At 42.7% G+C, this 26,926-nt stretch overlaps 2 protein-coding genes across 6 annotated transcripts in view; one reads left to right on the top strand and one right to left on the bottom strand.

The window, feature by feature from the left end:
* Positions 1-26,926, bottom strand: part of TFPT (TCF3 fusion partner) — a 536,610-nt gene that overhangs the window by 205,794 nt on the left and 303,890 nt on the right. The window lies entirely within an intron of this gene.
* Positions 1-26,926, top strand: part of PRPF31 (pre-mRNA processing factor 31) — a 205,509-nt gene that overhangs the window by 8,089 nt on the left and 170,494 nt on the right. For 2 of the 5 annotated variants that reach the window (XM_078655009.1, XM_078655008.1), the window contains one exon: positions 4,829-4,972. The exons of the other annotated variants lie outside the window; for them this stretch is intronic. The gene's annotated coding sequence lies outside the window, so the exon portion shown is untranslated. The remainder of the gene's footprint in view (positions 1-4,828; positions 4,973-26,926) is intronic. 5 annotated transcript variants of the gene reach the window in all.

Genomic DNA, 26,926 nt, shown 5'->3' with positions numbered 1-26,926 from the left:
TCAAATAGTGTCGGGAATCTTCGTAGTTTTCAGTGGCGAGATGCTGCAAAGTGCTGCTGCAGTGTAGAGAAAAAGTGTCTGGTGTGATCCAAGCCTGGATCTGAGCTGCGAAGAACCTGAAAGCAGAGGGGACAGAGTCTGGGTCACTTGTCAGTGACCATGGGCTCGGTAGACAAATGCCCACCAATGTCGGGTGCTTCAGGTGAGAAGAGGTGAAGGTTGACTCTGCAGCCACGGGGACCAGGAGAAGTCGGTGATCAAAGTCCACGGGCGAGCTGTCCCACGAAGGATGTCGAGTGCTGGGGTTGTCAGTGTCTGGATTGAACACCAACAAGCCTTGGCAACTGCAACCCACACAGTCAGAAACGATGCTTCAGTGAGGACCAGTAAGGTCCTGGGGACTCCCCACCAATGGAGAGTCAGGGCACGTCTGGAGCAACCAGGTAAGCCCATGGAAAGTTAGTTTCCTACACAGGCACCCACAGCCCAATGGACCAGGGATCGCGAAGGGACTTCTAAAGGAATCCCAAAATACCAGCCCATGGAACACTCGTTGAGTAGGCCGGTAATCTTCTGTGGAAACACTGCTCGGGTTCTGGACTACAAGTAGCCCAAAGCACCACTTCAGGGGTCGCTGGAAAGCAGATGCTTCTGCAAATGGACACGGTTCCAAGTGGTTCGGGTTGCATGGTCCCCACGAGGGATACGGGTTTGCTGAGCACACTCGGGGACGCTTGGAAACCCACCTCCTGTGTTGCCAAAGTCTTCGGAGTCCTCAGGAGCTTCGGAATTGCAAACCGGTCAGATGTCTGTGGTGCCTGCTTAGCAGGGGAGTAACTCCTTTACTCCAATGGAGATTCTTCAGTCATCTAGCGCAGTGTAGAACGTCTAAGTACTTGGTTTCTGTAGCAGAGTTTCGTCCAGGTAAGTCCTGTAGCCAGGGGTTCCTACTTTATACCCAAGGAAGGGGTGAGACACACTCTGGGGACCCACCTATGGGAGGGTCAGGACAAAGGTGTGGCTACACCCATATCTTTTGTCCAATTTCGCGCCAGAGTAGGAGCTGATAGCCCCTACAACCGGTTTCAGCTGAACTATGCACAGGGACATCAAATGTGCCCCCAGTGCAGACATCATAGCACTCTTGGAGTGCACCCACTCAGCCCCAATACACTAAAGCCTGTCTGGGAGGTGGTTACACCTCCCTGTGACAGGAAACCTATTGTCCAGCCTTCCCTTGCCAGGGTTTTGTCCAGCAGCAGCAGGAGGGCAGACTCGTGTCTGTAGCTGGCAGCATCTATCTTGTGATGCCAGGGGCGAGAAAGCTGGTACTGGTGCTGTCCTATTTTTCCCTCTAGGAGTGTGGAATCATACCTCCCACACCAGTTACTGGTGTGGAGGTATGATTACAAGGTGTTTGACACCAAACACGACAGTTTTCTGTGCAACCGTTTTAAAGTTAGCATTTACCGCAAGGTTATAATGCACTTAAGAGTATATGGTATGGCTGCTTCACAGAACAACCCTGAAGAATAGATTCTGAAAGCTGCAGAGGGGCCCTGCTCATGCATGGGCACCCTTTCACATAAAACCCAGCACCCTGCATTCAGGATTGATAAGGCCTGCTATAGGGGCGACTGATGGGTATATATTGCATTTATATAGCGCTTACTACCCCTGACGAGGCGTTGAAGCGCTTTTTCTGCGAGTAGCCCGCTACTCCGGGACCCATATAGGATTAGTGTTAAATTAGTATAGTGAAACATGCAAGTACATTTTAAGTGGTGGATAGGTTAGTTATTTGGATGTGGAATGATAGCAGAAGGATAGAGGAGGACAAAGGTTTGTATTTCTATAGCGCTTGTTGACGCACGCTATTCAGGAAGCCTACAAAGGATTAGTGGTGAATTAATATGGTGAAATATGAAGTAATTTCAGTGGTGGATATTAGTCAGTTACTTGGAGTGAGAAGGATAGTGGAGGGATAAAAGGGGAAGAAAGATTTGCATTCATATAGCATTTGTTACCCCTGATGGGTGTTGAATCGCTTTTCTGGTGAGTAGCACGCCACTCCGGAAGGCATAAAGGATTACTGTTGAAAAATAGTATAGTAAAAAGATATGAAGTAATTTGAGTAGTGGATATCTTATTCAGTTATTTGGGTAGTATATCAGTATAGTTTAATACGGAATTTGAGAAGTGAACATGTTAGTCTGTTAATTTCGATTGAAAAAGATAGTGGAGGGATCAAAGAGCGAAATATTTTTATTTTTTGTATATTTTTTAGGTCTTAGCAATAGGAGGAGGCTTTTTGATGAGTAAAAGGGATTTTTGGAGGGGGGGGACTCCGAGGAAAGAGTTTAGAAAGGTTTGTTTTAGGGTATCTGTTTAGTAAAAGAGGTGTCAGATGATACAAGGAGGGGTAGAGTAGGAGAGTCTAGAAAGGGTTATTTTGGCAATCATAGTAGTGGTATGGGGTATGGGATAAAAGAGTGGATGTAGAGGATATATTGATAGATGTATAGGATGAGAGATCGGGTAGTGCATTGGAAGGAGTAGTAGAAGAAGTTTGAGATGTCAGAAGGTTGGGCTAAAAGATATATTGAGCGAAGTATAGGCTGAGAAATAGGGTAGTTCATTGGAAATGCTAAATTAGAAGAAAGTGATTAATATGTAGATCTATAATTACATTGAAAGTATATGTGTTGCAAGAGTTACAAAGTGTGGTGGTGTACAGTGTGTGTGTGTTGTGCGTTCGTGGTATTATGGTAGAAGGGAGAGGAGGGTGTTTGTTGGACAACTGATAGGTGTAATTACAGCAGGGAGAGTGTGTCTGAATGGAATGTAGTTATGTATGGTGTTGATTGGTGTCGTGTTACTGATGAGTATTGGTTAGTGGTATAGGATAGATTTGTGTACTGTTTGTAGGTGATGGTGGATATGTGTGGTAGTTGGGATAGTAGGGTGTGTGGATGTGGTTTGGTTGGGTTTGTAATGCAGGCTGGTATATTAATCTGTGCATAGTGTTGTGCGTGGTGTACATTTGGTGTGAGTGTGTTGCTCTGTTTGTGGATGGTGTGGGCTGGGTATTGCTAAATGAGAAAAAGGGCACCACCTTACACAGGCTGAGGTAGCAGACGTGTCAATTTGAGTGGCCTCTCAGGGGTGGCATAATACATGCTGCAACCCCTGGGAGGCCTCTGGGGCACCTATGCCCTAGGTACATAGTGTACCATATACTAGGGACTTATAAGGGTACCACAGAATCCAGTCTGGAGTGTACCTAAAGTACGTGCAATCAGTTTGTAAGAGAAAACAGCTAGGCTGGAGTCCTGAATAGCAGGCTCCCTGCCAGACTAAGTCGAAAGCAGTGAAACATCAGCGAAAAGTGGGGGGTAACTTGTGCTGACTCTGCCAAATAACTTATTCTTGGGACCCTATTCTACTTTTAGTCACGTGAATAACTCCGCCCAGTATTTTCTACAAGTAAGGATTGCCTGACAGAACTTGCCTTTACCCAGTAGTATTACAGGAAAAGCTATGCAATGAAAAACAAACGCCGAATATACAAATGCCGCCACTACCGACTAGCTTCCTCTACGCTACTAGGGAAAACTTTTCGTATTGGTGAATAACCTCAGGTGAAGTGTGAGGAGACTAGGCTTAGCGTGCAGATCATACTCTCTTAGTCTTGTCTTCTAAAGAACTAGAAATGAAATGAAAAATTGCACTTGTATAGCGTGTAACTACCCGGAGGCCTCGCAGCGCTTGACTAGAGCGTTGACTAGAGCGTTGACTTGAGAGTGAAATTCCGGAGGCCATTGTGGAATTTCGAGAATTCCAACTTTTGAACCAATTAACCTTCGTTAGCCATTCTTAGCCGGTTTCTTATCTCGGTGTTGGATTATATTTAAACTTAAACCCTGTAACATACATATGACTCCTGGGGTCGTGTTTTAAGGTGTTTTCATGATCTATGAGGCAAGCAGATTCCAAACTTTCTTTTCAATTAAAACTGGGTAAATGAAAAAAAGTCACTTCCTAAAGTCTAATGTGCATGGTTGTTTAAGGTATGGCAGATCAAGCATGGAATTATCCTAGTATGGCTCTAATCGAACCTGGACCTCTTGTGATATTTATTACAGTGGTTCTATGAAACTCCAAATGCCTGATGGAGGCAGTCGTGTTTCTCAACATAACTGTCCATAAGGATCATGTGATATGCTTTATAGACTACTCAGCGCTTGTTACTTTTTCAAGGGATAGAGTTATGGGCCGAGAGATTGCATTTAGCAAATTTTCATCCTGGCATGAGATTGGTCCAAATTCTGTGAGGCATCGATTGGTAGGGTAAAGCTCCTTACCTGTGAGGGCTACTGTCTTGTGAAGCTGGTCCTGCCAGGTTGAAGAGGTTGAGCATGTCTCTACCTTGCTTACAACAGTTTATAGACATCGACTCTGTGTGATGTTATCATGGGGCACCCTAAAGCGCTATGTAAAACTTAGTGCAAACATCCTGTGTGGTCTATTGAAAAAATATTTTACGCCCCGTAGGGTCTTTACAATAGATATTAACCCCCATCCAGAGGTGGGTGGTGGTTAAGGGCATGTCTTCGGAGAGAACCATGTATGTTGACAATGAGTGTATACAGGGATGACAAGGCGCCTCATTTCTGTATCCTATATGTCATAGACGAGATGGACATAGTAAAGTCCTGGTCAGGTTATTGCCCGTGAATGTTATCCCAATGCATTTATTAATTTGTGCTATAATTGTATTTCAAGACAGACATGGTATATATCATGCTGTTGTCATTGTGATTGACAGGCCCACGGAATGTCGTCATTCGGAATCCCTGTCTAAAAATACACAGCTGTTCCTTTAAGAAGAGGAAGTTTGTCGGATTTTGTGTGGATGATGGTGGCCCATCGCAAGGTGTCTTCATTGTGGTCTTTTTCAAAGAAGTGTGAGGTCAGTTTTGTAGTGATATGGCGACAGCATATGGTGCTTCGATGTTCGGTAATTCTTGTTTTTACATTGCAAGTGGCCATGCCTATGCAGCGCAGGCCACACATTCGGGTGATTAGGCATATGACCCCCCCTACGCTGTTACAGTTGCTATATTATCATCAAGCCTAGGTCAATCTGGATGTCCCGGTCAGTAAAGTACACACCTGGAAAATGTCCTTTAACCCCGAACCAGAATGTGTTTTGAGTAGATGATGTGAGAAGGGGTCTGGTATGGACTAGGATATCTTTCAAGTTGTTGCTACGTTTGAAAGTAAATGCTTGTTTCTCAAGAGCCATGTTGCCTGTATTTCAAATATGCAATTTGTTATTTATCATTTTCTGAATATTTCATGTTGGGCCACAAAATGTGCTGACACATACTAGTCTTTCAGAAATTGTAAACCAATATGGTTACAACAATGCTGGACAGCTATTGTTCCTTGATCACTTGTATTTTTTCTGTACAAGACTGGTGGAGTAATGTCTGTGTTCACAACTTGCCAGCATGTTCGCTATAGTTCGAAATTTCAGGGCAGTTGCATTATGCGAAGAAAGTGGCCTACTGAGCGATTATCCTCAAGGCTTTTGAATGTAAACTATAATATGGCAGTAGGGAGTTACGGTCCATGGATTTCCTGTAGAGTTCTGTTGCCATAAGTCCCTCCAAGGGAAACAGAAGTTGGTCCAAAAAAGGTGAATTTTAGATGGGATTCCTGGAGTGCATCCATACAACAAACTAATTGATATATAACCAGCACATTGTAAATCTTACCATTTGCATTGTTTCAAATTTGGGAGTAATGGATTGGAGTCACGCTAGATATGGGCTCTGTTGAAATGATGCATATATAAATTGCCCATGCTGGGGGCGAGATACTGCCCATCTTGTGATGTATTCCTATAGGTTCTGTATCGATCCCCCTATTCCTGACCCTATTCTGGTTAACAAGTTAACTAGCAGCCATCCCATGAGGCAGAAAACCCCCATGAGGCAGGAACCGTTATCTGATTAAGCCACACTACGGCACAGGAACGTGTTATCTGATTAGGTCATAACGCTTGCCATCTAATTAGACAAGCGATATTCCTCCAGCCCCTGATAAGGCATACGGAGTTCTCAAAACAAATCAAACCTATGACAACCTGGGAAAAACCCTGCGGCCATTGTTTTGATTTCACCGAGAACTTCAGCAAAAGAATGTGCTAACGACCAAGTCGTATGACATCCTTATTGACGTATCTATGTCCATCCTTACGTCAATCTCGGCACCTTAAAGGTATAAATATTACCGATATTGCCCTATGCAAACACGCGCGGTGGTGACGAGATCGGAGCAGCCAGACTTGCCGAAGCCCAGAGCAGAGCAGACCCTGCTGGCGCAGCCCCGCCTTCCTGACGCGCTGAGAACGAGACGCTGCTTTCTCCTACCGAGAAATCCAGCTCCGGTGCTTCCGGGTAGCCCTCGCAGGCAGCCTGGAATATCGAGACCAGAGACGAGAGATACCATCCCTCATTCATCCTAGATTCCAGGTACGGAACTGAATAACCCCTTGCAGAGAAATTCTTTAGTCAGTCACTTGGCAAAACAAACTTAACTTAAACTGCTACTTTCTATTCCCGCCCACGTATTAGGCTTAGGTCAGGTACATCTGGGGTAGGCGTAGTTAGAAACACCAGTTGAGTACGATTAGTCAAATGTATATATGTATGTATCTATTTTATCCATTTTAAACCACCTTATGGCTTAGAAACCATATAAATGTTTTTACAGTATTTTATACTTCTGCTTTTAATGTATGCACTTTACTTAACCATAAGTATTGCAATAATATCGATCCATTTCTCTTGTACGAGAAAAGAGACTGATCAATAAATAACATCTTTTATTGAACACGCCCGTCTCTTCCTTTTCTCTACAATCTGGTGAGACTAAGAATGCACGTACTGACTGAGTAAAATAAGTCGTCTTTTGTTTTCACACGACTCTAGAGATACACTCTTGATTAGGGGAGAGCAAAGTTGTCATGTTCTATGGTTACTAAATCCCTTCTTGTCTATCCAGGGAGGTTCAACTCCTCCTTGCCTATTCGAGAAAGTTTCTAGTGAACTCTGAGCTAGCTGGCAAACCCAAAACTTTAAGTCTAATATCGACAGTAGAAGACCTAGTTAACGTCTGGTCTAGGCCTAGACTATTGAAGGTATTATTCCAATGTGCAGAGCCTATTGGGATAATAGGAACTACACTACATGGCGCCCAACGCGTTTGGATAGGCGATAAAACTAACGTAAGACATTTAGAGTAACTCAGTCGTGCTTTTTCACTCAGACCCCTTTTTTCCCATAATACTCCAAAGACGTCTGGAGTGGGTGAAAGGTAATATCCGCCAGACCTCGCAGGAGGAAACTCCTATGTATGGTCCTTGGTTTAGTCAACGTTGAAGGATACACTGTTCCAAAATATTGTGCATCTAATCTTTGTTTCCATAAGAACCTGATCTGCAAACAAACAAAATAACCTTCTGGACAGTACAATGTCAGACAGTGAAGGAGAAAGAGAGGCAGTTAGAATAGCAACTGAACTCGCAGCAGCTGATACTGCTATGCAAGAAGCAGACCCGGGTATAATAATCATCCCGGTCAACACAAGAAAATCTATAACTTTAAAACTTATAGAAAATGGACTGACACCTAGAGGTGGCACAGTCATATTCGTAATTGAGGCACACGAATATCGGCAGACAGAGGTATTCTACACATGGATAAACTTTCCAGCAGCTAATGCTGTAACAAAGGTCTTCCACTATTACAAAACAGAGGAACCTCCTAATGAGTACACTCCTTTCGAGGAGGTGGAAGTACCACTTAAATTTCAAGAGCATCTGCTCTTATTTAATGGCGCCCTAAAACATAATAATCACATCACCAGGCTCGGTCCATTAGGTAGACCAGGAGCAACGTGGCCGGTTCTAGCCGGATACACACCACATCCAGACATCGATGGGATGTCTGCAGCAGAGCTTTTAACACAGCTAAAACAATTAATAAAATTACATAGACCATTAGTCCAATATGTGATGCGGACTTCAACAATTCAACCAGCAATTAAAATTCCACAGCTGACCCCTCATCAGGGGAACACAAATAAAATTACACCACAGAACATACAATCCTGCCTAGGTAAGGTACCAGCTAAACGGGAACAAATACCATTCTGGTTAGCACAAAAAATCACCCAAATAGAGGCGGTGTTTCCAGACACCACCCCGTTAGAAAAACACAGGATTCTGACTATCTGTCTTCCAATGGGAATCGCACCACACGTGGAGGACTGTGACACTTGGGGTACAGTCTTTGCTTCCATCTACACAAAAACGCACGGTGTTCCATCCATTTCGGTAATACCAGATGTGCTAAAACAAATTCAAGACGAATACGGTCCAGAACCCGCTTTAACTCTTGGTATGAAATTACTAAAAGACTTCAAGCAGGTCTCGGCTATATTATTAGCCAACATAAAGGGAGAAGCAGCAAACGTGGCGATCCGCCAGAGGTTAAAGGAGACAGATATAGCAGACCAACCAGCTGAAATTGCCAGAATTATAGTAAAATCCTATGAGGAACTAGGTAGAGATAGTTTAGGTGGAATACCAGTAAAACCACAACTGATTGAAAGTCCTGGAAAAATATTTTTTAATAATAATTCAACATCACAAAAAAAGAGCTGGGATGGAAACAAACAATCCAATCCTAAAGAAAAGAAATTCCAGTCCAGAGGAAGGTCTCCTCGGCGGAGAGAAAAATCTCCGAACCAAAGACACAGGTCACCCCAAAGTGACCCCTCTGGGAAAAGATATAACCTTAGAAATAGGGATAATATAAAGAAGCCTGATAGATATCAAGACATTGATACACGTCCCTCTCAATCTTTTCAGACTTCCTCGCAGAAATCGGAAAGAAGAGGACGATCAGAACAAAGAGAAGAGCACGCCAAGTCCAAAGACAAGGAATCTGCTCATCTAAAAAAGAAACTACAATTTCCAAAAAAGAAGGTAGCCAGTATCAAGGTAGTAAACAATGCCGAGAATACTGAGGACACAACTGAAAAACGGAGAATGGGCTCAGACAATGCTAGACAGCGCAGCAGAAGTGAGCATAGCTCGCAAAGTCCTTATGAATCATCTGGAGACAGTGGACACGAATGAATATCTTCAAGTGGAAACTGCAGACACCAGAGTTAGCAAACCTCACAAAATATATGAAATAACTTTACGTATAGAAGGGGATAAGACTAGAAAAATAAGGGGACTATTTTGGGATAATCTCTCCAAGGGCTATGACATCCTTCTAGCTGAAAAAGACTGGCCACCAGAGTTTGTCAGGGAGTGCCCACATGGCGAAGAAATAATTGTTTCCAAAGGGAGGGAGGCGAAAGGACACTATTTACCACTCAAGATGGTGGAAGGTCCAGTAGCAGCTTAGTGTCCGTACTAAGTACTAGAGATACCAACAAAGGGAGAGGGTGCTGCACTGTTCCTGAAAAGAGGTGAGGATTTAAGGAAGGTTGTGGGAGAAGAATTGCCTGGCGTGACCAAGGGTGTTGTTATGGTACCCTGGGGCATCCATTGTGTTGGATGTGATTGCCTCACACACCCCGAAGAGTGTCATGCTTCATCATCGGCGGTTGCTCCTCGTCGGGGAGGCGGTGCAACCCCCGACGGGCTCACCTCAAAGAGGGGCTCTTTGGCGGAGATCTTTTTCCAACTGCCTTTTGGTGAAGTGGGGGTCTGTGGGCAGGATGGTGTATTCCTATTGAACTGATTAAAAATGTAGCAAGGGGTACCGGAATTACCTTTATTCTAGTGGTCCTCTGGCTACAGTTAAAAGGTGGGGCTAGCTTCCTAGGTGTCAACTAGTTAGGGTTGTGTGACTCTAGAAGAGGCTAGGGGTGCATGTGGTCAACATGTTTCTCGCTAGGGCTATAGTAACCGCGATTCTTCAGGACCAAAGTGAAAGCAACAACATGCTAATGTCATATATGTTGTATTTGTTACCTTAGTGGATCCTCCTATGCCTAATGGTCATATGTGAGAGGCCACATGAGGGATCGGCGGTGTGGTACTTCAGAGTTGAGCCCATATGATGTGGCTTCAGTGCTCCGAGTCCGTGTGCGGTGACCTACCCCTTACCGCCGAGCTCGAGTAGAAGAAATAATTATGCCTGCCTTCTCAAATCATATCCCAATTCATAAAAAATACACACTTGCCAGAAAGTGGGCAGTAGCTCAAGCTCCTGCTTTATATAAAAATCATGTAGGATGGGATGAGGACTCTCCTCCTCACAAAATCCAGTTAAAATCACAACCTACTGCACAAAGGCAGTATCCAATCAAGCAAGAAGCTAAAAAACAGGTAAAAGAAATTCTAGATCAATTAGAATACCAGGGGGTGATTGAAACTTGCACCTCACAAATGAACAACCCTTTGTTTCCTGTCTCCAAACCAGACAATTCATATCGTCTAGTTTTGGATTACAGACACCTTAACTCATGTTGCAAAACTTTTGCAGTGCAAAATTCGCATAGTGCTGCACTAATGAATAACATAGTGCGCAAAAAATACAAAACAACATTAGACATCTCTAATGGATTCTTTTGTCAAAATATAGCACCAGAGAGCAGATATTTGTCTGCGTTCTCAATAAATGGCACTCAAAACAATTCTGTCGGTTAGCCCAGGGGTACAAGAATAGCCCAGGGGTATTCTCAGCGAGAGTAACAGAGTTACTACAAACATATGATGACGAAGCATTATCTTATGTCGATGACATATACCTAACAGATGATGACTTGGATACTCACTTGAAGAGAGTGAACACCATAATACTTGGGTTCGCAGCAGAGGGTTACAAATTCAACTTTAAAAAATCGAGAATTGCCCATCTAACAGTCCTGTTCTTAGGATATGAATTATCAAGTGAAGGCAAAAGCCTGGCTGACAATTTCCTAGAGAAATGTGCCGTACTCCAAGCACCTAGAACACTAAAAAACCTACAGTCCATTCTAGGCTTCCTAAATTTCGGAAGAACATATATTGCAAATTACGCAGAAAGGGTCAAACCCCTTTATGATCTAATAAAACCAGATTTTAAAAGAACCAATTGGACTCAAATACACACAGAAATTCTGAGATCCTTACAAACAGACATGTTAATTAAAACAAAATTAGAAACACGTGATAACACACGCTATCTTGTGATTCGAGTCATCCCAGGAAGATGCGGATTCACATACCTGACCTCTAATGAGGGAGAAAAGGTACCAATTGCATTCAAATCACACTTGTACACAGAAGCTGAAAAGAAATTCAGCATTAAAGAAAACATTGTTCATGCAGTTCAAACCGCAATAGCTAGAGAAAAAGATCAAGCATACAACCCCACATGTGAGATTACAAAAGAAGTGTGGCGCGGAGGTAATCTAAGACCTCTATTAACAAAAACACACTCAGTAGAAACTAATTCAGAACATACTGAAATAATAGCATTGAAAATGGCGCTAGATAATGCGGATCGCGAATTCCCGACACTTATAGTGTCCGATTCATATTACTGCGTCAAATCATATAACAACGATTTGCAGACATGGATTCAAAACGGTTACAAAGATGACACAGGTGCAACAATAAAGCAAAAACTGCTTTGGGAACAAATAGTTCTGTTACAAAAAGAACTACCAAAGACTCACGTGATACATACACTGAGTCATCAGCGTGATGGCGTTCACGTTGCAGGGAATTCATTGGCTGAGACAGCCACAGCGGTAGCAACTAAATCGGCTTCCGTAGCTCAAAAAGCGTACAGTGAAGTATATTGACGGTGAAACAGTGCTGGCGGTGAAAACGTCATCAAAAGGCGACTGCTCAGCGCTACCGATCAACTATCCACTCAATTATACATACATAATCGATGCAAACTCCGTCCCTTTTGCTCGAATCCCTGGAGTGGGGGATAGAGTGATTCCAAACATGGACAGGAGAACCTTGTTAATAGCAGACGCACATATGGGCGAGGGTCTCAGACACCTCAAACTAAAAGATTCTCTGGAAGAATTACAATCAAGGTACTGGTGGCCAGGCATGAGCCTGCATCATACCATGTTTGTAAAGAACTGCCCAAACTGTAACAGAAATCGCAGTGGTGAGAGAAACGGTGTAATACCGTGTCGTTTCACTCCAGAAAAGATCAACAGTAAAAAGCAAAGCGTCCGATTAACATATACAGACTAGTTTCCACTTATAATGTAGATCACCAGCACTCGGCTGACGTCTGGACTGTTATACAAAGATTTGCGAGTCTAAATGGCATATACGCTAGAAGCATGCTACGTTTGACCATTGTTTTCACTCTAGCCCTCCAGCCTGAGGGGAAACCTGGCCAAATGAGCATAGCACAGCGGGACTCTTCTCACTTCCTTCCTGAGGGATACGGGATGGTGTAAAGAAAAAACCAAGGCATAAAGCTATCTATAACAGAAAGGATATTAGGTTCGGGAGCTGGGTGGGTCAAACATCTAATACGTGTCCAACGTAGTCTAAATAACCTGCCAAGAAATTCTCTGAAGGGATTCAGTCCGTACGAATTATTGTTTGGAACTAGGATGTTAGTCTTAGACCTCGACAGTCAGACTTCAGTGGTGAAGGAAAAAAGCTTTGATATCAAAGATCGTTTGGCTATTTTGCAGGACTTAAACGAAACAAGAAAAGACCTGAGCAACATAAAGTTGAAACAGCAGCCAACAACCACTGAAGAACCACCACCTGTCCCAGCAAGACCTGTCTGGATTCCAAAAGTCTGGGATCTAGTCAGAGAAAAGATCGCGGTAAAGAAGGAATTTGGGCCTTCTTACAGAAAAGCAGTTCCTGTCTTGTCTATCAACGGGACAAGATCAGTTGTACTACCGCCGCTTGCTGGTAAAAAGGAGAACCGAGTTGTATCCATCGACCTGGTAAAACCACAATCGTGTGGCCGATAACAAATAGTAGGCCAAGTGGACTCCCGATAAGTAGTAGAACACCAAGATTTGCTACAAACACAGAGGTTCAATCTAAGAGGCTAATCACATTCGAAACGCCTACAGAACTACAACAAGGACTATGCAACAATGCAATAGAACTTAGACCTCTGAAAACCCAAATAAAAACATTTAGCAGAGACACACCAATCTATAATGAAGTAACAAACGACTATGCAAGAAACAGTAATCCTGAAGCAATTGGAACAATTGACAGAACTGCATCCGGCAACTTCATAAACTTCGATGATTCCTCTGAAGGCTTCACTGAATCAAAAACACAGCCATCAACAAAAACCTTTAAAGATAAAGTTAAAGTACTTTTGAAACAACTGAAAGAAACATATCTGATTTCTCCATGGATTGAATTTTGGGTGGGTTTTGGTGCATTTATCCTCATACTTTGGCTCATCATGGTACTAACTTTGGGACGCTTCATTGAGGGAAAATATGCTAAAATGGACACAGCAAGTCAGAAAATCAACTTGATCCTCAAACCACACACACCTTTACACGTCGAGAAAAGAGAACTTTCTTCAGTCAACTTCACAGCCAATCCTATACCGGGTGGGGTAGCATGGGACAACACTGAATACGAAATTTATGGTCCGGTTGAAATCCTGAAATATCCACACCAAATTAAGATCTCGTTGAGTGACTTTGTAAAAGCAAGCTCATTTGCTGATGATTGGGACTTTGAAAGTATCAATAATATGATGTCTGACTTAGTGATGTCTGCTAAATTTACAAAACATGATTATTTGCAGGGTTCGACAAATTATGATAGTATGTACTGTTATAACCACTATGGTAACCATTTTCTACATAGATCTGCACAACCTAGAAATGTTTTAAATTATAATCAATGGGAACATTGTGCAACCCCTCCAAAAGGAAGCTCAAGAACCGTTTATGACAAATATTCATACTTTTCAGGTTTCAACTCCAGTAATGCTGAAACATTTTATTTCAAATTGTCAAATAAGACAGGGACAAAGACCATGATAACAAACACGAAATTGATATATTCAGACTCATTCTTTGAACAAATGAATACTTTTGGTTTTGATTATTGGGACAAAAATGTTGAAGTAAAGAGTGTTTGGGGTACAAAAGAATGGCCAGTACAGGGTATAGAATCTTTTTTTAGAGCCTGCATGATCCCAGAACAAATTATATTTTTAAATGACACTGGTCAACAAACTACCTGTCTCGGCCTAGCCAAAATCAAAGACTTAAATAAACCGTCTATTCCAAAACCAACAATGAACAGCAATAGCTCTACAGATGAAGAGATAGACGTAAATTATGTATTAAACCAAAACAGAACACATCCTGATTGGAAAAAGTGGTTGATCTGGCCCACAGATACTAATAACTGTCAAGACAGATTCCTGAACAAAACACAGGGGTTCAAAATGACCAGGCCAGACCCTAGATATTCCCAAAGACAACACCCAGGGATAATAACCACCTACAGTGTGGGCAAATTATGCCTTCAGTGGCTACAAACTTCCACACTGGCAGAAATTAAGCAACACCTAACTTTACTTACTGATGGTGCTGACTTGCGTGATTTCATTATGGGACCGCGCAAACAGAGTCAGAAACGTTTCATAGCAGCCTCTGTATATGCAGCATACAACGAGGCCTGGAAGGTGACTCAAATTGAGACAGCAGAAAGTATACGGGAAATTGACCGTATTAATTTGGAAAAATCACTTTCTGTAGTGGACAATGGGTTAATGACTCTGTCCTCCAGAATTTTTTCTCTGGACAGCATTGTGTCTTCAGCAATCGACATATTATCGCAAGACTTACTGTTGTTACAACATGGTCAGTCCCAATTGCGTTCTATTGTACAGCTTGGCTGGACGTTACAAAATCTGCGTTCAGGCTATGTGCCTTGGCGTTTAATCAACACAACGTCACTATTCAATATCTTTAACCTCACTGATAAACAAATCAGTATGGCACAAAAGGGTGCTGATTATACAATCCTGAGCATTGAGAAACTCGAGAGATTACCAGTGACAATGTCAGAACGACCTGTCAGTGAATGGATAATACATGGGATAATTAATATTCCAATATCTACCTTCAGGTTTCAATACTGCCAAAAATATATACAGGCTGGCATGTACGAAAAATTGGGAAAAGGGTACATTAAAACAACATGGAACTTGCCCTATTCACATGCATGTGTCAGTAATAAAGGACAGAAAGTGTTTCTTAGTGGCAATAATTGTGCGAGGTCACTGAGCGGTACACTTCTGTGTAATGGAATTAGTTTGCATGGAGCCTGTGAAGGGAACTCAAATAACCTTTCATGTCACCAGCTAGGCGCACCTGCAACAGAGAGAACCATTCTTTCAAAGACTCTATAATGGAAGTTACGTTCTAATTGTGGACCGCAGATGTTGTAGTCTTATGCCCGGGACTCCTTATCTCGTAACTACGACTGCGAAGGTCAAGTGCTGTGGACGCTTATTGTTCCCCAGCTCCCTTCCAGACAGGGAGGCAAGGGCATGGCCCAACTTGAAAATTACTTCTATTCGAATAGATACTTTAAGCAGAATGAAAACAGTGCTTCTTCAGACGCCGACCAGGCTCACGTCATCAAAAGAAACGTATGATCTCCTAGTCGCAAGGACGACTGCAGAGATTCACTCATTGTTATCAACTAATTCCCCCATACATTTCGCAGAAATCCTGAATGAAATCTTAAATATTTCTGATACCAGTGGAGTCTCAAAAGTATTTAAGACAGTATTTTCGATGGCATTAACACCATTCAAAGCCATACTGGGTATTTTTCCAGATTTCGTCCATTCGATTTTTGGCGGACTTCCCCTGATTTTGGGACTAATTGCAGGAATCCTATTCCTAGTCCTTATATTTAGTTATGGCAAACCATGTCACAGACAAAACACCTGCGACAAGGGAAGAAACAATCCTAGCCATTGGATACCGGGAACGGATATCAAAAATCCTGGGACTATCCCGGCTTAGAGACCTGAACATGACTTGGTTTCTTTCATTTCGACCAATGTGGCAACAATGTGTTTTACCTGTATTAAGGTGCTTGCTATGCGGAGACGAATGCGTGTTAGACACCTGTCTGACGCTACAATCGGATGCGCCAATGGATGCAGAAACATTGTTGAGTCCAATAAAGGCTTATGCTTTGTGCTGCCCTCAACGGCTACCAATCCTGATGACGGCATTCGTGGAAGCTTCACCACTACGATTAAGGGGTAGTGAAGTTCAAGATGAAAGCAGCATTGATCAGGTACGACCTTCTGTCAGCAATTCTAATCAAAACGTCAATGGAGACAATCGTGCGCACGAATGCATGGTTACACCTTTTTCCGAGTTAGTGGAACTCTCCCAGGAAGCTGTTGACAGCTTTTTCGACAGTCTAAATGATATGATGTTCTCACCAGAGCAGAAATAGAGACTTTTGAGCAAGCTCGCACACGGCGTTCCCTGAATTTGGCCTTCAACTAGAATAGCAAAATACCATGAACAATTTTCCCTCCAGTTCACGGACAGCAATTTTTTCAGCAGCCCCAAAATATTTCTACATATTTTTCGGGACACTTATCTTCTGCTTAAAGTAAGAACTATTCTTAGAGAACGAAAATTTCTATTTTTAGATACTTTATAGACCTTAGCTGCCCGCTGGTATGTTCATAATTATTTTATTCTGTGATGGAATGGTCTCGAACCTTTTTTCTGTATTAAGAGCCATTTCATGTGTAAATTCTCATATACAAATTAGTGATAATGTATAGATATGCGTGATTACTTTAGCATTATTCTACAGCTTGAGTGCATATATTACATGCGACTGTTTTTTCCGTATATTTGATAATTTCAAAATGCATTTTATGTATTTTGGGGTGGTAAGGTATACATGATACTCTACAGTATGTTTTACTATGCATAGATTCGTAAATATGTCCATAGTTAGCGTGGAGTGGGTGTGATGTATTCCTATAGGTTCTGTATCGATCCCCCCTATTCCTGACCCTATTCTGGTTAACCAGTTAACTAGCAGCCATCCCATGAGGCAGAAAACCCCCATGATGCAGGAACCGTTATCTGATTAAGCCACACTACGGCACAGGAACGTGTTATCTGATTAGGTCATAACGCTTGCCATCTAATTAGACAAGCGATATTCCTCCAGCCCCTGATAAGGCATACGGAGTTCTCAAAACAAATCAAACCTATGACAACCTGGGAAAAACCCTGCGGCCATTGTTTTGATTTCACCGAGAACTTCAGCAAAAGAATGTGCTAACGACCAAGTCGTATGACTTCCTTATTGACGTATCTATGTCCATCCTTACGTCAATCTCGGCACCTTAAAGGTATAAATATTACCGATATTGCCCTATGCATACACACGCGGTGGTGACGAGATCGGAGCAGCCAGACTTGCCGAAGCCCAGAGCAGAGCAGACCCCGCTGGCGCAGCCCCGCCTTCCTGACGCGCTGAGAACGAGACGCTGCTTTCTCCTACCGAGAAATCCAGCTCCGGCGCTTCCGGGTAGCCCTCGCAGGCAACCTGGAATATCGAGACCAGAGACGAGAGATACCATCCCTCATTCATCCTAGATTCCAGGTACGGAACTGAATAACCCCTTGCAGAGAATTCTTTAGTCAGTCATTTGGCAAAACAAACTTAACTTAAACTGCTACTTTCTATTCCCGCCCACGTATTAGGCCTAGGTCAGGTACATCTGGGGTAGGCGTAGTTAGAAACACCAGTTGAGTACGATTAGTCAAATGTATATATGTATGTATCTATTTTATCCATTTTAAACCACCTTATGGCTTAGAAACCATATAAATGTTTTTACAGTATTATTTTATACTTCTGCTTTTAATGTATACACTTTACTTAACCATAAGTATTGCAATAATATCGATCCATTTCTCTTGTACGAGAAAAGAGACTGATCAATAAATAACATATTTTATTGAACATGCCCGTCTCTTCCTTTTCTCTACAATCTGGTGAGACTAAGAATGCACGTACTGACTGAGTAAAATAAGTTGTCTTTTGTTTTCACACGACTCTAGAGATACACTCTTGATTAGGGGAGAGCAAAGTTGTCATGTTCTATGGTTGTCAGAAACTAAATCCCTTCTTGTCTATCCAGGGAGGTTCAACTCCTCCTTGCCTATTCGAGAAAGTTTCTAGTGAACTCTGAGCTAGCTGGCAAACCCAAAACTTTAAGTCTAATATCGACAGTAGTAGACCTAGTTAACGTCTGGTCTAGGCCTATACTATTGAAGGTATTATTCCAATGCGCAGAGCCTATTGGGATAATAGGAACTACACTACAATCTAAGTCCCAGACATATCTAAAAACAATTGATTTTCAGATTGGAAGAAGTTTTCTTTCATGGCCAGTCTTGCACATGACATGACCAAGGAAATTGTTTTAATGCAATCATGCTGTTGATTAGGAGACTTTGTATGGTTTCTAAAGTCTCATCTTTAGGTATACAATTGTATAAGGACTCCACTCCCAGGCTCTTCAGGATATTCTTTTCAATGTTGCGTTCTGGGCATTCCACAATGTTTGATTCTCTTAGTGAAAATCATTTGGAGTCAATGGCTTCTTGCACAAGATTTTGGATGGTTGTTTATAGTCTTGAGGTGGGTTGTCTAACGCACACTTCTGGGTATGTGGTAGTGTCTAAAATGAGACTTACTCCTCCTTCGTCAGCTGGTTTCGTAATGGCTTTCTCTAAATTTGAGGTTTTCTGGAGGTGTAGTGTGTGTTTTTGGCGTGAATGTATATTTATTTTCTTTAATCATGTTTTGATTTGTTACCTGCACTTTAGGTCTGTAGAAGCATTTCAAGTGAACATTACTGAAGAAAGTAATCAGTTCCATGTCAATGTGAAAATGTGTCCAATAAGTGTAGAGACAAAACCCAAAGTTTTACTTAATTGAGTCTTCATCTGGAGTCAGCCTGCAGTTGCTAAGATTTACTATCGGTTAAGCTCTCAACCGACACCTCCGGGTGGGTGAGGGTTTCCGTCCTAAACAGACATATGCGTTTAGAGTAACAAACATAGGCTTATCACCCGGCCAGGCACAACGTTGCCACTATGGATTATAGACTGAGTACTCTTTATGCATAGTGATTTAAAGTAGGAGTTAGTAATTGTGGGTCTTTAAACTCTCCTGACCCTCTTTGTGCTCTTGGCTCTCCAATAACCACATTCAGAGTTGTTCTGTAAGCTCATACTAGCAGTCTCACAGCTGCACATCTACAACTGCATTACTTTGTAGGTAATCAACAGGTGCTGTAACCTGACATATGCTTAGTTTGGCCAAAAAATGTCAATTTCTCTCGACATCAACTAAATACCATTGTCAGAGGCAATTTCTGGTGGAACGCCCGCTCCCAGGAAGAGATATTTAAGAAAATGAAAAACATTTTTGATTTCAAAATGTTTTACAAACCTGACTTCTGGCCAGCTGAAAAATGAATTTACTACAACCAGCCCATAACCCCTGAACCTAAAGTAGAAGGACCTATGATATCCAGTGCAATCTTCTTCCAAGGGCTCTTTCTGTCCTTTGAGTTGGATAAGACACGGTTTTTGGGTACTTGTCACACCAGTCATAACTAACACAGCATCTTACCATACCTTCAACCTCTCGGTCCATTATAGGCCACCAAAAATCTGTTCTTTACCTTCTCTTCATGGCACTCATTCAAATTTGCTGTTTGTGGGCCAGTTATATAGTCATTTCCCTTAACATCATTCGTACCACTAATACGCTTCTTTCATGCCAAACTGCTCCTCTTTCACCAAATCGAATTGTTTCCCCTCTTGAAGTATTTACCTCTTACTGGACCACCCCTCCTTGGATATGCTGCCTGATCTTACTCAGAACTTCATCCACCCAGGTTTCATCTACCCAAATCTATTTTGAGTAATACATGTGTGATCGACTAAAAAGGAGCGAGATAGCCAGATCTTTGTGGTTAAACAGGACGTTTTATTTCGTTATACTAATACAAACAGAAATACAGAAGACCGGTCAGTTTATGCTTCTCAGCAGTCTTCGGTTTTCGCCTTTTATAATCAAGGTCTTCCTCCCGGTGTCTTCTCAATGGCCATGGAGCTATTCTTCACTTCGGTAAAGAACAGAATATCTGATCAGGAGGGGCCCTGCTGGGTTCCCTTCCCAAGGGACAAGCAGTGAGGGATCACCAGGTGATATGTTCGGCACCTAGGGTTTGTGCACATGTGAAGGTAGGGTAACCGGTTTCACAGGGATGGGTGGTGTTTGCCCGCTAACGCTGACTTTCACTCCTACCCCCCCTCCCAGCCCACCCTGAAAGCCTCGCACGCACCGGAGATAGCCACGTTCCTCCGAGAACGTGGCGGGCTGTAGTGAGAGGTTGATGGCCTCCAGGCTCTTCCGGGTTCTTCCTCGCGGCTTCCCTCTGCTCCTACATCAGGAGCGGACTCTCCTCCTCCTCCCACATTCATCTTCAATGTTTCCAGGCTCACCTTCAGCCAAAGAAAGTTGTGCTAAACAATTTGCCATTGCATTCTCTACACATGGCACATACTCCACTTGAAAAACAAACTGTTGCAGCCTAAGTAGCCAACGTGCTGTATGTTGTAGCTCTGACTCCATTCATGGTAAGTTTATCTGATAGGGTTGAGATCCGAACTTACTGCACAAACACTGTCTTCAGTGTGTAATGCCCCACTAGCCTGCAAATGCCTCTTTCTCCATGTTTATAACGGGGGCGCATATACATACAATATGCATTTCCTGCCTGTTCACTCCAGATTTGTTTAATTTTTGCTGGACCCTATATTGTTGCTTGTTTTTCAACTCTGTGCACGTTACCTCTGCTAACCTGTAGTCCAGTGCCTGTGCTCCCCCTTTAAACATGGTTGAATTGGCATATTTAAAGTACTTACCTAGAAGTCCCTAGCATATGGTACAAGATGCACCCAGGGACTGAAAGTTAAATACGACTGTGGACTATGTCATGTCATGCTATCTGGTCATCAGTAGAGACCTTTTTTTTCACTTATCTAATCAAGAGTCTTACAGAGAAAGTTATAATAAAGGCCCTTATTTTCCCAAATATAGCCTTTTTTTTTTTTTAAGTTATGCCCAGCCTGGCGCCCTTGATGCATGCACCTTACAACCTCCATGTCATCCCTCACCTGCACTTACACAACACCTAAACCACAGTTACTTGCGTCTATAATGAATCCTAGAGAACCTGTTATCAAAAGGTTTGAAACTCTAGACTACACAAATGTCCTCCTTCAACTTCATGAAATCCTCTTCAGTCAACACAACATGCACATCTGGTATTTTTTTAGGTAGGTACATGTGCAACATGTTTTCAGCAAATTTGGCAATATATTTGGTAAAGTAGTCTGCCAATCCCAAAAGCAAGCTAATTTGCTCTTTATATGCTAAACTAGGTTCCTCTCGTATAAGATTAGAATCTCTTTTTGGTCTTACTGCATCGCTATCAGTTTGATGGCTTAAATTAGTGGTTCCTGATCTGTGGTATGTGGACCCCTTGTGGTCCACGACGTCCGCTCAGGGGGTATCCAGACTACTTAGAAAACTAAATATCAGGTTAACAAAGTGTATATAAATAAAGAAGCAGAATGGTAAATTGAACATGTTTAAAACGTTCTGTAAATGTGAAGGAATTTGAAATTGGAGACTAAAAGTTAAGTTGGCATCCTGATGTTAATTCATGGGAGCAGTGCAAGGGCATTTACCAGAATATAGTATGGACAATTGAATTCAGAAAATCTCTAACCCCATTAAAATGTAGTTAAAAAAACATGTATTTCAGTATTAAATATTTCAATGCATATGTACTTGTTTGGATGCTTAATTGGATATTTGTGCTTCAAATCATCAAAATTACTTGGGGCAGTGCACCGGGATTCCAATAATGACCAATGACGTTCCCTTGATCCCAATAATGGTTTAGCAGGGGTCCTCGGAAGTCAAAACGTTAAGAACCACTGACCTAGATAGTCCACACCATTAGTTCCAATATTGCACTCCTCAGCTTTGCTGGTCAGGCCACTTGTCTTCAGGATATATATTATTAATCCTAAAGATCTGTCCTGCTATGCTCTTCCCATCCCTACCCTATACTAAAATATAATTCTGAATATAGGTGACATATACCATTGTTCCCATCTACTGGTGCATTGCCCTTTAGAATACTGAAGTGATTTCAAATGGCATACGAAAGAACTTTTATTCCACCTCCAGAGTCACAAAAGATGTTAAGGGTTTAGATTCCTCACGAAGGACAATCTGGTGGTAAGCCAACAACCATTCTAACATTGAAAACGCCACTGCCTCCTAGAGTTCCCATCTCTTTTATATTAGGCAAAGGATGATAATCAACCCATATGTTCTGATTGAAATCTTAAACGTGGCTGCACATCCTCAACCTACTGCTGTCCTTGTATGTCAACACCACTGGGACCGAACATTCTGAGGAGTCAGTGGGTTTATTATGCTTTGATTCCCACGCCTATTCAATTCTTCTTTTAAGTCGGCTATCCAGGTCAAGGGCAATTTAGCTTTTCTCCTTTGCATAACCATATTTTGCTTTTAAAACCCTTAAGTAACTCAAGCTCATTCTTAAAAACATTGGGGTATTTTTCTTTCCACCATGGGAGTTTATTTTCATTTGCTCTGACCTCCATACGCAGCACTTGATCAGGATAGTAAGGATCTGAGGTAATGCCCAACTCTTTGTTTTGAAAAACAAAAGCAGACATCCCACTTTTTTCGCTACATAAACATTTGCGTGAATGTTATTGCAGCATTCTTACCAACACTTCAATAAATGTTTTACTGTATGCATTAGCCGAACAGATGGTAAAGTCCTTCAGTACCATACACGTAATTTCCTCCCCTACTAAAGTGTACTTAGCATCTGAATCTCCCAACATCCTCAACTTTAGCGTTTAACTTCCACGTCACGAAGCGGTGCAACATGGTCTCCTTCCACACTATACTCTAGTAATATATATTCTTTCTCTGCAATGTCCTCATCTTTAAGCAATGTGCTATATCCAGCCTCTCCTACATTCACATGCTTTTTTATAACACTTTTTGGGGGATTTTTAAGACTTATACAACAGCATCAGTCTGACCAGTGCTGTACAATTGTCAGGTACAACACCCCTCAACAAATAAATGATATGAATTCACTTAAAATGTGTTCACTCTGCAAAGTAGGACTACAAGAATATGCCATCCAACACCCCGCTTCTCCCCCAAACCTTATGTTTCACAAGGCAGCCATGGTATTTTTATATTTGGTTTTCCACCTCCCCACAGTTGTCCATCTTATGTTTCCATACAATCATTGGCCGTGCCAGTGCAGATCGCCAGCATTGTGTTATGTCCCTCCTTGCAATAAGGAAGTTCATTGCTACATGTAGTCTCATGTATCCACTTTGGTTCAGGTGCCACTGTCGTACACACCAATTTTTGTAGTATATTGCACAAGTTTTGCCAATATCGTTTTTTTAATGTCTACCTCGCCCCTCTGGCCTCTCTGGTTGACCATTGAGGTGTTAAGGTTGTCTCCTATGCGGATCACACCCAGCTGGTGTTTTCCTTTAAGGAACACACAGAGGAAGCCTTTTTCAACTTCAGACAGTGTGTGCTCAAAATCTTTCTGGATGACAAAACTGTCGGAGGTTGAACACTGACAAAACCGAGGTACTATTCTTGAACCAAGCGCATCCCCAGAGGTCAGAACTCTGGTGGCCGGTAGAGCTTAACCCCCCCGTCGCACCCTCCCTCCGGTACCAGTAGAATCTGCAAGAAGCCTAGGTTTTAAATTTGACTATGCTCTTACCGGAAAAGCTCAGGTCAGACATTTTTCTCCTGATGGACTGTAGGAAAACAGTTGTGCATGCACTTATCACCTCACAACTGGATTATGCCAACAGTCTGTATTTGGCCCTATTTGGCCCTCCCACCTATCTAATCAGGAAATTACAGACCATCCAAAACTCGGCTGCAATGCTGATAAGGAACATCCCACTCCGCCACCACATCTCCCATCACCTACGCATCCTGCACTGGCTGACAGTTAACATGAGAATGGAGTTTAAAGCTCTAAGTCTCGCATACAGGACTCTGAGGAAGAAGGGTTCTAAATCCCTGAGAACAATAATACAGAAATACACCCAGACCAGGACCCTAAGATCCAATCTTCAGGAACTGCTAGTAACCCCACGATTCAAAAAAACTAGAATTGATGGATGCTCATTTTCAGTAAAAACTGCTTTATGGAACACCATGCCAATACACATCCGGAAAGCCAAGACAGAAAGACTGTTAAGGAAAATGCTGAAAACATGGAGGTTTAGCCTCCCTTGAATTTTATATTGAACAATATCCCTGCTGCCGCTAGCGCCGGGACACCCCCGTCGGGGGTAGCCGTGCGCTCCATAAGTGGTAATAATAATAATAATAATGTACCGAAGGATTGTTGAGATCGTAATCACAAGAGGTATAATCTTGTCTTCATCTTATTTAACCTTGTTGGGCTATAGTATATGTGGTGTACGTATTTAAGTCAGATTAGATGCGGTTTCCTAGATATCGTCAGTTCCTCCTGGCCATTCTGGCCTCCACCCAGTCCTCCTCATCTAAGGGTCCCACATCACGTTCCCACCTTTCCCTCCGTGTCCCCATCGGGCCCAGGATGTTATTCACCAGGGTGCGGTATAGAGTGGAAATATATTTCCTGCCAATCTGGGACTGCCCCATGTGTCTACAGGGGGTTACATTGTAGGAGGTACTTTCACTTGCTTATATATTAATTATATTATGTTCTGGGGAGAGGAGTTGGCCTAACGGCTAGGGCGCTCGACCTCGGACCTGGGGATCTGGGTTCGAGTCTCGGTAACGACGCCAAAACCTCCTGTGATTCTGGGCAAATCACTTAATCTCCCCGTGCCTAAAAATGAAAGTAACGTAACTGGAAAAATATGTAAAGCGCTCTGATACCTTGTTCGGGTCTAGTTCGCGCTATATAAAGCTCTGCAAAAAAAAAAAAAAATCGTTTTATACACTGCTTTGCAAATGTCCTTTGATGCCACACCTGGAACATGCATATTTCTTTTACAACCAAATCCCGCTACTTTCACTCCTGCTTCTGTTCTTGGGTTGTAGTTTAGTTCCTGATCTCTTACTGTGCTTTGCTGTCACAACCTGTATGTTGTAAACATTCTAGGAGTTTAACCCCATTTGCTTAATGTTCTCTGACATGTATTCAGTCTTCTTGGCTATTTCTATTGCCTGTTGAAAGTGAGATACTTAGCCATCAACACTTAACTTTTGTCTCCTTTTATTCGCAATTTGAAGTACCAATTGATCATTAAGCATTTCAATATAGAATGCTTTATGGTATGTGGCAACTAAACCTCTCAATGCTGCAATAAAATCCCATTGAAAAAGGGGCACCTATGTCTGTGATGCATTAGTGGATGCCTGCCGGCACTTCTTGCGCAACAGATCCCTAGTGGCCGGAATGCACAAGTTATGGGGTATTTTAGACCGTGTACCAACCCACAGCTACTTGTAGGCACTGTATCTCATGGGCAAAAGACTGACTTATCGCCTGGATATACAGGACGCTGCTATATTTGGGAGGAGCTTCCCTGAACAAAAACAAAAATAAAATCTCAAAATATATCTGCAGTACGTTCAACTAAATGGAAATGCTGTGTTATACTGCAGTTCTGGCAGAAAGTTGGGACACATATTGAGACCTTGATTGGAAAGGAGTGTTAGACAACTATGAAGACCTGAATCTAGGTCTGGCTCCATGCCCCAAATTAGGGAAAGGCAAAATAGTTTAGAGATCTGTTACTCGTACTGGTCAAAGGGGCCATTGCCACGCACTGAAAGTCTAGTGCAGGGCTGTCTATCAGACACTGATGACTGTAGTTAAATGTTTAGGTAGTAAGTGAATGGTCTGGGTGACCAACTCAAAAGAGGGATGGTGAACCAGATGATTAGGCGACACTCCCCAGATATTGTACTACTTCAGGAAACTCATCTTGTTGTTAGCCAATGTATGGCACTGCATAGGGGGTGTTATAAGCTGGTTGCACATTCTGGGTTCACCACGGGATCTAGGGGAGTGGGCATTTTGGTGAAGAACTCCTTTCCCCCTAGTATACAGTCCACATGGACTGATCAGCGAGGCCGCTATATTGGCATCTCCGGGCAGTGGGAGGGATCGGTGATCACCTTCATGTCTGTTTATGTTCCACCTGGTCCTCAGGCGGACACCTTTTGTGACCTGGGTACGATTTTCCTTACCTTGCCACTAGGTTTTCTGGTTATGTGGGGGGGGTGGTGGTAGATGGGGAGCATGATAGGCACCCTGCCCGAGTGTTGAGGCCGACGCATATATGGCTTTCCGGCTTTCTGGAAATGGCGGGTCCTGTGGACGGATGGAGGATGAGTAACCCGAGTGGTGGGCATTATACACATGTGTCTGCGGAGCATCAGAGTCTGTCTAGAATAGATATTATTGCCGGCGGCACAGGCTGCCATGATACGTGAGGTGCGACACCTGGGCAGAGGGATTTCTGACCACTCCCCAATTTGGCTACAGGTGGAGACCGGCTTCACTGACGTAGGGAGAATAACCCCAATAAATGCGTGGCATCTTAAGGATCCGTCCACTAAAAGTGAGGTCTCCAGGGCTACGAGTAGATACTTCCATGAGAATACTGCCACCGTTGACTCTGCGCAAACTCT

The sequence above is a fragment of the Lissotriton helveticus genome, chromosome 7 (genome assembly GCF_964261635.1).
Source record: "Lissotriton helveticus chromosome 7, aLisHel1.1, whole genome shotgun sequence".
NCBI lineage: Eukaryota > Metazoa > Chordata > Amphibia > Caudata > Salamandridae > Lissotriton > Lissotriton helveticus.
The sequence above is the reverse complement of the archived record's forward strand: the minus strand, read 5'-3'. Positions and strand labels throughout refer to the sequence as shown.